The following is a 9480-nucleotide window of genomic DNA, read 5'->3' as shown; positions in this document are numbered from 1 at the left end:
TGTCACAAAGAAAATAGTTGTCACAAAACGCATTTAAACGCGATTCTTAGTGCCGCAAAGCATTGTCGGAGAATTTAGGAATTATACATGAACTTCTAATGCGACCTTATGGTAATTTCAGGGTGCCATTTTTAAACACATTTATGAAGCAAACTGAAATCAATCTGAGCTGATGATGGAAAGAGAGAGAAAACGACTGAATAAATAATGTCATCCATCCATCCATCTTCTACCGCTTATCCGGGGCCGGGTCGCGGGGGCAACAGCTTTAGCAGGGAAGCCCAGACTTCCCTCTCCCTAGCTACTTCTTCCAGCTCTCCCTGGGGGATCCCGAGGCGTTCCCAGGCCAGCTGGGTGACATAGTCACTCCAGCGTGTCCTGGGTCTTCCCCGGGGTCTCCTCCCGGTGGGACATGCCCGGAACACCTCACCAGGGAGGCGTTCAGGAGGCATCCGAATCAGATGCCCAAGCCACCTCATCTGGCTCCTCTCGATGTGGAGGAGAAGCGGCTCGACTCTGAGCCCCTCCCGGATGACCGAGCTTCTCACCTTATCTCTAAGGGAGAGCCCGGACACCCTGCGGAGAAAACTCATTTCGGCCGCTTGTATCCGGGATCTCGTTCTTTCGGTCACGACCCATAGCTCGTGACCATAGATGAGGGTTGGAACGTAGATCGACCGGTAAATTGAGAGCTTCGCCCTTTGGCTCAGCTCCTTCTTCACCACGACAGACCGATACAACGTCCGCATCACAGCAGACGCTGCACCGATCCGCCTGTCGATCTCTCGCTCCCTCCTGCCCTCACTCGTGAACAAGACCCCAAGATACTTAAACTCCTCCACTTGGGGCAAGATCTCTCCCCCGACCCGGAGGGGGCACTCCACCCTTTTCCGACTGAGGACCATGGTTTCAGATTTGGAGGTGCTGATTTTCATCCCAACCGCTTCACACTCAGCTGCGAAACGCTCCAGTGAGAGTTGGAGAGCCCCGTTTGAAGGAGCCAACAGCACCACATCATCTGCAAAAAGCAGGGATGCAATACTGAGGCCACCAAAACGGACGCCCTCAACGCTTCGGCTGCGCCTAGAAATTCTGTCCATAAAGATTATGAACAGAATCGGCGACAAAGGGCAGCCTTGGCGGAGTCCTACCCTCACTGGAAACGATTCCGACTTACTGCCGGCAATGCGAACCAAACTCTGACATCGGTGGTATAGTGACCGAATAGCCCGTATCAGGGGGTTCGGTACCCCATACCCACGAAGCACCCCCCACAGAACTCCCCGAGGGACACGGTCAAACGCCTTCTCCAAGTCCACAAAACACATGTAGACTGGTTGGGCGAATTCCCACATACCCTCGAGGACCCTGCTAAGGGTGTAGAGCTGGTCCACTGTTCCACGGCCGGGACGAAAACCACACTGCTCCTCCTCAATCTGAGGCTCGACTTCCTGACGGACCCTCCTCTCCAGCACCCCTGAATAGACCTTACCAGGGAGGCTGAGGAGTGTGATCCCTCTGTAGTTGGAACACACCCTCCGGTCCCCCCTTTTAAAAAGAGGGACTACCACCCCGGTCTGCCAATCCAGAGGCACTCTCCCCGTTGACCACGCGATGTTGCAGAGGCGTGTCAACCAGGACAGCCCCACAACATCCAGAGCCTTGAGGAACTCCGGGCGGATCTCATCCACCCCTGGGGCCCTGCCACCGAGGAGCTTTTTAACCACATCGGTGACTTCAACCACAGAGATAGGAGAGCCCACCTCAGGGTCCTCAGACTCTGCTTCCTCCAAGGAAGACGTGTTGGTGGAGTTGAGGAGGTCTTCGAAGTACTCTGCCCACCGGTTCACAACGTCCCGAGTCGAAGTCAGCAGCGCCCCATCCCCACTGTACACAGTGTTAGTGGTGCACTGCTTCCCCCTCCTGAGACGTCGGATGGTGGACCAGAATTTCCTCGAAGCCGTCCGGAAGTCGGCTTCCATGGCCTCACCGAACTCTTCCCACGCTCGGGTTTTTGCCTCGGCGACCACCGAAGCTGCGTTCCGCTTGGCCAGTCGATACCCGTCAGCTGCCTCTGGGGTCCCACAGGCCATAAAGGCTCGATAGGACTCCTTCTTCAGCTTGACGGCATCCCTTACTGCTGGTGTCCACCAGCGAGTACGAGGGTTGCCGCCACGACAGGCACCAACCACCTTACGGCCACAACTCAGATTGGCCGCCTCAACAATAGAGGCACGGAACATGGTCCACTCGGACTCAATGTCCCCCGTCTCCCCCGGAACATGGGAAAAGCTCTGTCGGAGGTGGGAGTTGAAACTCCTTCTGACAGGGGATTCTGCCAGACGCTCCCAACAAACCCTCACAATACGTTTGGGTCTGCCAGGACGGACCGGCATCTTCCCCCACCATCGGAGCCTACTCACCACCAGGTGGTGATCAGTTGACAGCTCCGCCCCTCTCTTCACCCGAGTGTCCAAAACATGCGGCCGCAAATCCGATGATACAACCACAAGGTCGATCATCGAACTACGGCCTAGGGTGTCCTGGTGCCAAGTGCACATATGGACACCCTTATGTTTGAACAAGGTGTTCGTTATGGACAATCCGTGGCGAGCACAGAAGTCCAATAACAAAACACCACTCGAGTTCTGATCGGGGGGGCCGTTCCTCCCAATCACGCCCCTCCAGGTCTCACTGTCATTGCCCACGTGAGCATTGAAGTCCCCCAGCAGAACAAGGGAGTCCCCAGCAGGGGTACTCTCCAGCACACCCTCCAAGGACTCCAAAAAGGGTGGGTATGCTGAGCTGCCGTTTGGTGCATATGCACAAACAACAGTCAGGACCCGTCCCCCCACCCGAAGGCGGAGGGAAGCAACCCTCTCGTCTACCGGTGTGAACCCCAATGTACAGGCACTGAGCCGGGGGGCAATGAGTATGCCCACACCTGCTCTGCGCCTCTCACCATGAGCAACTCCAGAGTGGAAGAGAGTCCAACCCCTCTCGAGAGAACTAGTACCAGAACCCAGGCTGTGTGTGGAGGCAAGTCCGACTATATCCAGTCGGAACTTCTCTACCTCACACACCAGCTCGGGCTCCTTCCCTGCCAGAGAGGTGACATTCCATGTCCCAAGAGCTAGCTTCTGCAGCCGAGGATCGGACCGCCAGGGTCCCCGCCTTTGGCTGCCGCCCAGCTCGCATTGCACCCGACCCCTTTGACCCCTCCCACGGGTGGTGAGACCATGAGAAGGGGGACCCACGTTGCCTCTTCGGGCTGAGCCCGGCCGGGCCCCATGGGTGTAGGCCCGGCCACCAGGCGCTCGCCAACGAGCCCCACCTCCAGGCCTGGCTCCAGAGGGGGGCCCCGGTGACCCGCGTCCGGGCAAGGGAAACTGAGATCCTTTAATTTTTTTTTTATCATAAGGGGTCTTGGAGCCGTGCTTTGTCTGGTCCCTCACCTAGAACCTGTTTGCCATGGGTGACCCTGCCAGGGGCATAAAGCCCCAGACAACTTAGCTCCTAGGATCATTGGGACACACAAACCCCTCCACCACGGTAAGGTGACGGCTCACGGAGAGGGAATAAATAATGTATCCAAGACAAACATGAAGGTAATTGTCACAAAACAAGGCTTTTAAAAATCGATTCTTAGTGCCGCAAAGCATGGTGGGAAATATTCAGCAAAAAAAAAAAAAGCCACAATCACGAAGGCAAGTAAGTGTCTCCCTCCGGTGGACACGCCACGCCATCGCACTCCTCCATACCGCATTTCCAGTACACTCACGGTATACATTTTAAACACATTTATGAAAGCAAACTGAAATCGATCTGAGCTGATGATGGAAAGAGAGAAAAAAAACGACTGAATAAATAATGTATCCAAAACAAACATGAAGGTAACTGTCACAAAACAAGGCTTTTAAAATCGATTCTTAGTGCTGCAAAGCATGGTGGGAGCTAATACTAAATATTAAAAAAAAACAACTGAAATCTATCTTATCCGATTATGAAAACGAAAAATGGACTGAATAAATAATGTATCCAAAACAAATAAGAAAATAATTGTCACAAAGAAAATAGTTGTCACAAAACGCATTTAAACGCGATTCTTAGTGCCGCAAAGCATTGTGGGAGCATTTACGAATTATATAAGGACCTCCATTTTGACCTTCTGGTAGACTCACGGTGCTACTTTTAAACACATTTATGAAGCAAACTGAAATCAATCTCAGCTGATGATGGAAAGAGAGAGAAAACGACTGAATAAATAATGTATCCAAGACAAACATGAAGGTAATTGTCACAAAACAAGGCTTTTAAAATCGATTCTTAGTGCCGCAAAGCATGGTGGGAGCTATTACTAAATATAAAAAAAACCAACTGATATCTATCTTATCTGATTATGAAAACAAAAAATGGACTGAATAAATAATGTATCCAAAAAAATAAGAAAATAATTGTCACAAAGAAAATAGTTGTCACAAAACGCATTTAAACGCGATTCTTAGTGCCGCAAAGCATTGTGGGAGAATTTAGGAATTATACATAAACTTCTAATGCGACCTTATGGTAGTTTCACGGTGCCATTTTTAAACACATTTATGAAGCAAACTGAAATCAATCTGAGCTGATGATGGAAAGAGAGAGAAAACGACTGAATAAATAATGTATCCAAAACAAACATGAAGGTAATTGTCACAAAACAAGGCTTTTAAAATCGATTCTTAGTGCCGCAAAGCATGGTGGGAGCAATTACTAAATATTAAAAAAAAAACCTGATATCTATCTTATCTGATTATGAAAACAAAAAATGGACTGAATAAATAATGTATCCAAAAAAATAAGAAAATAATTGTCACAAAGAAAATAGTTGTCACAAAAAGCATTTAAACGCGATTCTTAGGCCGCAAAGCATTGTGGGAGCATTTAGGAATTATACGTAAACTTCTAATGCGACCTTATGGTAGTTTCAGGGTGCCACTTTTAAACACATTTATGAAGCAAACTGAAATCAATCTGAGCTGATGATGGAAAGAGAGAAAAAAACGACTGAATAAATAATGTATCCAAAACAAACATGAAGGTAATTGTCACAAAACAAGGCTTTTAAAATCGATTCTTAGTGCTGCAAAGCATGGTGGGAGCTATTACTAAATATAAAAAAAAACAACTGAAATCTATCTTATCCGATTATGAAAACGAAAAATGGACTAAATAAATAATGTATCCAAAACAAATAAGAAAATAATTGTCACAAAGAAAATAGTTGTCACAAAACGCATTTAAACGCGATTCTTAGTGCCGCAAAGCATTGTGGGAGCATTTACGAACAATATAAGGACCTCCAGTCCGACCTTCTGGTAGACTCACGGTGCCACTTTTAAACACATTTATGAAGCAAACTGAAATCAATCTCAGCTGATGATGGAAAGAGAGAAAAAAACGACTGAATAAATAATGTATCCGAAACAAAAAGGAAAATAAGTGTCAAAAAACATGCATTTAAACACGATTTTTAGTGCCGCAAAGCATGGTGGGATCCATTACTAAAAAAAGAAAAAAACCCAACTGAAATCTATTTTAGCTGATTATGAAAAGGAAAAATGGACTGAATAAATAATGTATCCAAAACAAATAAGAAAATAATTGTCACAAAGAAAATAGTTGTCACAAAACGCATTTAAACGCGATTCTTAGTGCCGCAAAGCATTGTCGGAGAATTTAGGAATTATACATAAACTTCTAATGCGACCTTATGGTAGTTTCACGGTGCCATTTTTAAACACATTTATGAAGCAAACTGAAATCAATCTGAGCTGATGATGGAAAGAGAGAGAAAACGACTGAATAAATAATGTATCCAAGACAAACATGAAGGTAATTGTCACAAAACAAGGCTTTTAAAATCGATTCTTAGTGCCGCAAAGCATGGTGGGAAATATTCAGCAAAAAAAAAAAAGCCACAATCACGAAGGCAAGTATGTGTCTCCCTCCGGTGGACACGCCACGCCATCGCACTCCTCCATACCGCATTTCCAGTACACTCACGGTATACATTTTAAACACATTTATGAAAGCAAACTGAAATCGATCTGAGCTGATGATGGAAAGAGAGAAAAAAACAACTGAATAAATAATGTATCCAAAACAAACATGAAGGTAACTGTCACAAAACAAGGCTTTTAAAATCGATTCTTAGTGCTGCAAAGCATGGTGGGAGCTATTACTAAATATAAAAAAAACCAACTGATATCTATCTTATCTGATTATGAAAACAAAAAATGGACTGAATAAATAATGTATCCAAAAAAATAAGAAAATAATTGTCACAAAGAAAATAGTTGTCACAAAACGCATTTAAACGCGATTCTTAGTGCCGCAAAGCATTGTGGGAGAATTTAGGAATTATACATAAACTTCTAATGCGACCTTATGGTAGTTTCACGGTGCCATTTTTAAACACATTTATGAAGCAAACTGAAATCAATCTGAGCTGATGATGGAAAGAGAGAGAAAACGACTGAATAAATAATGTATCCAAAACAAACATGAAGGTAATTGTCACAAATCAAGGCTTTTAAAATCGATTCTTAGTGCCGCAAAGCATGGTGGGAAATATTCAGCAAAAAAAAAAGCCACAATCACGAAGGCAAGTAAGTGTCTCCCTCCAGTGGACACGCCACGCCATCGCATTCCTCCATACCGCATTTCCAGTACACTCACGGTATACATTTTAAACACATTTATGAAAGCAAACTGAAATCAATCTAAGCTGATGATGGAAAGAGAGAAAAAAACGACTGAATAAATAATGTATCCAAAACAAACATGAAGGTAACTGTCACAAAACAAGGCTTTTAAAATCGATTCTTAGTGCTGCAAAGCATGGTGGGAGCTATTACTAAATATAAAAAAAAAACAACTGAAATCTATCTTATCCGATTATGAAAACGAAAAATGGACTGAATAAATAATGTATCCAAAACAAATAAGAAAATAATTGTCACAAAGAAAATAGTTGTCACAAAACGCATTTAAACGCGATTCTTAGTGCCGCAAAGCATTGTGGGAGCATTTACGAACGATATAAGAAACTCCATTTCGACCTTCTGGTAGACTCACGGTGCTACTTTTAAACACATTTATGAAGCAAACTGAAATCAATCTCAGCTGATGATGGAAAGAGAGAGAAAACGACTGAATAAATAATGTATCCAAGACAAACATGAAGGTAATTGTCACAAAACAAGGCTTTTAAAATCGATTCTTAGTGCCGCAAAGCATGGTGGGAGCTATTACTAAATATAAAAAAAACCAACTGATATCTATCTTATCTGATTATGAAAACAACAAATGGACTGAATAAATAATGTATCCAAAAAAATAAGAAAATAATTGTCACAAAGAAAATAGTTGTCACAAAACGCATTTAAACGCGATTCTTAGTGCCGCAAAGCATTGTGGGAGAATTTAGGAATTATACGTAAACTTCTAACGCGACCTTATGGTAGTTTCAGGGTGCCACTTTTAAACACATTTATGAAGCAAACTGAAATCAATCTGAGCTGATGATGGAAAGAGAGAGAAAACGACTGAATAAATGATGTATCCGAAACAAAAAGGAAAATAAGTGTAAAAAAACATGCATTTAAACACGATTTTTAGTGCCGCAAAGCATGGTGGGAACCATTACTAAAAAAAGAAAAAAACCCAACTGAAATCTATTTTAGCTGATTATGAAAAGGAAAAATGGACTGAATAAATAATGTATCCAAAACAAATAAGAAAATAATTGTCACAAAGAAAATAGTTGTCACAAAACGCATTTAAACGCGATTCTTAGTGCCGCAAAGCATTGTGGGAGAATTTAGGAATCATACATGAACTTCTAATGCGACCTTATGGTAAACTCACGGTGCCATTTTTAAACACATTTATGAAGCAAACTGAAATCAATCTGAGCTGATGATGGAAAGAGAGAGAAAACGACTGAATAAATAATGTATCCAAGACAAACATGAAGGTAATTGTCACAAAACAAGGCTTTTAAAATCGATTCTTAGTGCCGCAAAGCATGGTGGGAAATATTCAGCAAAAAAAAAGCCACAATCACGAAGGCAAGTAAGTGTCTCCCTCCGGTGGACACGCCACGCCATCGCACTCCTCCATACCGCATTTCCAGTACACTCACGGTATACATTTTAAACACATTTATGAAAGCAAACTGAAATCGATCTGAGCTGATGATGGAAAGAGAGAAAAAAACGACTGAATAAATAATGTATCCAAAACAAACATGAAGGTAACTGTCACAAAACAAGGCTTTTAAAATCGATTCTTAGTGCTGCAAAGCATGGTGGGAGCTATTACTAAATATAAAAAAAAAAACAACTGAAATCTATCTTATCCGATTATGAAAACGAAAAATGGACTGAATAAATAATGTATCCAAAACAAATAAGAAAATAATTGTCACAAAGAAAATAGTTGTCACAAAACGCATTTAAACGCGATTCTTAGTGCCGCAAAGCATTGTGGGAGCATTAACGAACAATATAACGACCTCCAGTCTGACGTTCTGGAAGACTCACGGTGCCACTTTTAAACACATTTATGAAGCAAACTGATATAAATCTCAGCTGCTGATGGAAAAAGAGAGAAAACGACTGAATAAATAATGTATCCAAGACAAACATGAAGGTAATTGTCACAAAACAAGGCTTTTAAAATCGATTCTTAGTGCCGCAAAGCATGGTGGGAGCAATTACTAAAAAAAGAAAAAAACCCAACTGAAATCTATTTTAGCTGATTATGAAAAGGAAAAACGGACTGAATAAATAATGTATCCAAAACAAATAAGAAAATAATTGTCACAAAGAAAATAGTTGTCACAAAACGCATTTAAACGCGATTCTTAGTGCCGCAAAGCATTGTGGGAGATTTTAGGAATTATACGTAAACTTCTAATGCGACCTTATGGTAGTTTCAGGGTGCCACTTTTAAACACATTTATGAAGCAAACTGAAATCAATCTGAGCTGATGATGGAAAGAGAGAGAAAACGACTGAATAAATAATGTATCCAAAACAAACATGAAGGTAATTGTCACAAAACAAGGCTTTTAAAATCGATTCTTAGTGCTGCAAAGCATGGTGGGGGCTATTACTAAATATAAAAAAAAACCAACTGAAATCTATCTTATCCGAATATGAAAAGGAAAAATGGACTGAATAAATAATGTATCCAAAACAAATAAGAAAATAATTGTCACAAAGAAAATAGTTGTCACAAAACGCATTTAAACGCGATTCTTAGTGCCGCAAAGCATTGTGGGAGAATTTAGGAATTATACATGAACTTCTAATGCGACCTTATGGTAGTTTCACGGTGCCATTTTTAAACACATTTATGAAGCAAACTGAAATCAATCTGAGCTGATGATGGAAAGAGAGAGAAAACGACTGAATAAATAATGTATCCAAG

Source organism: Hippocampus guttulatus, chromosome 21 (genome assembly GCF_054856545.1).
Source record: "Hippocampus guttulatus isolate MCC_2025c chromosome 21, RoL_Hgut_1.0, whole genome shotgun sequence".
Taxonomy (NCBI): Eukaryota; Metazoa; Chordata; class Actinopteri; order Syngnathiformes; family Syngnathidae; genus Hippocampus; species Hippocampus guttulatus.
The sequence above is the reverse complement of the archived record's forward strand: the minus strand, read 5'-3'. Positions refer to the sequence as shown.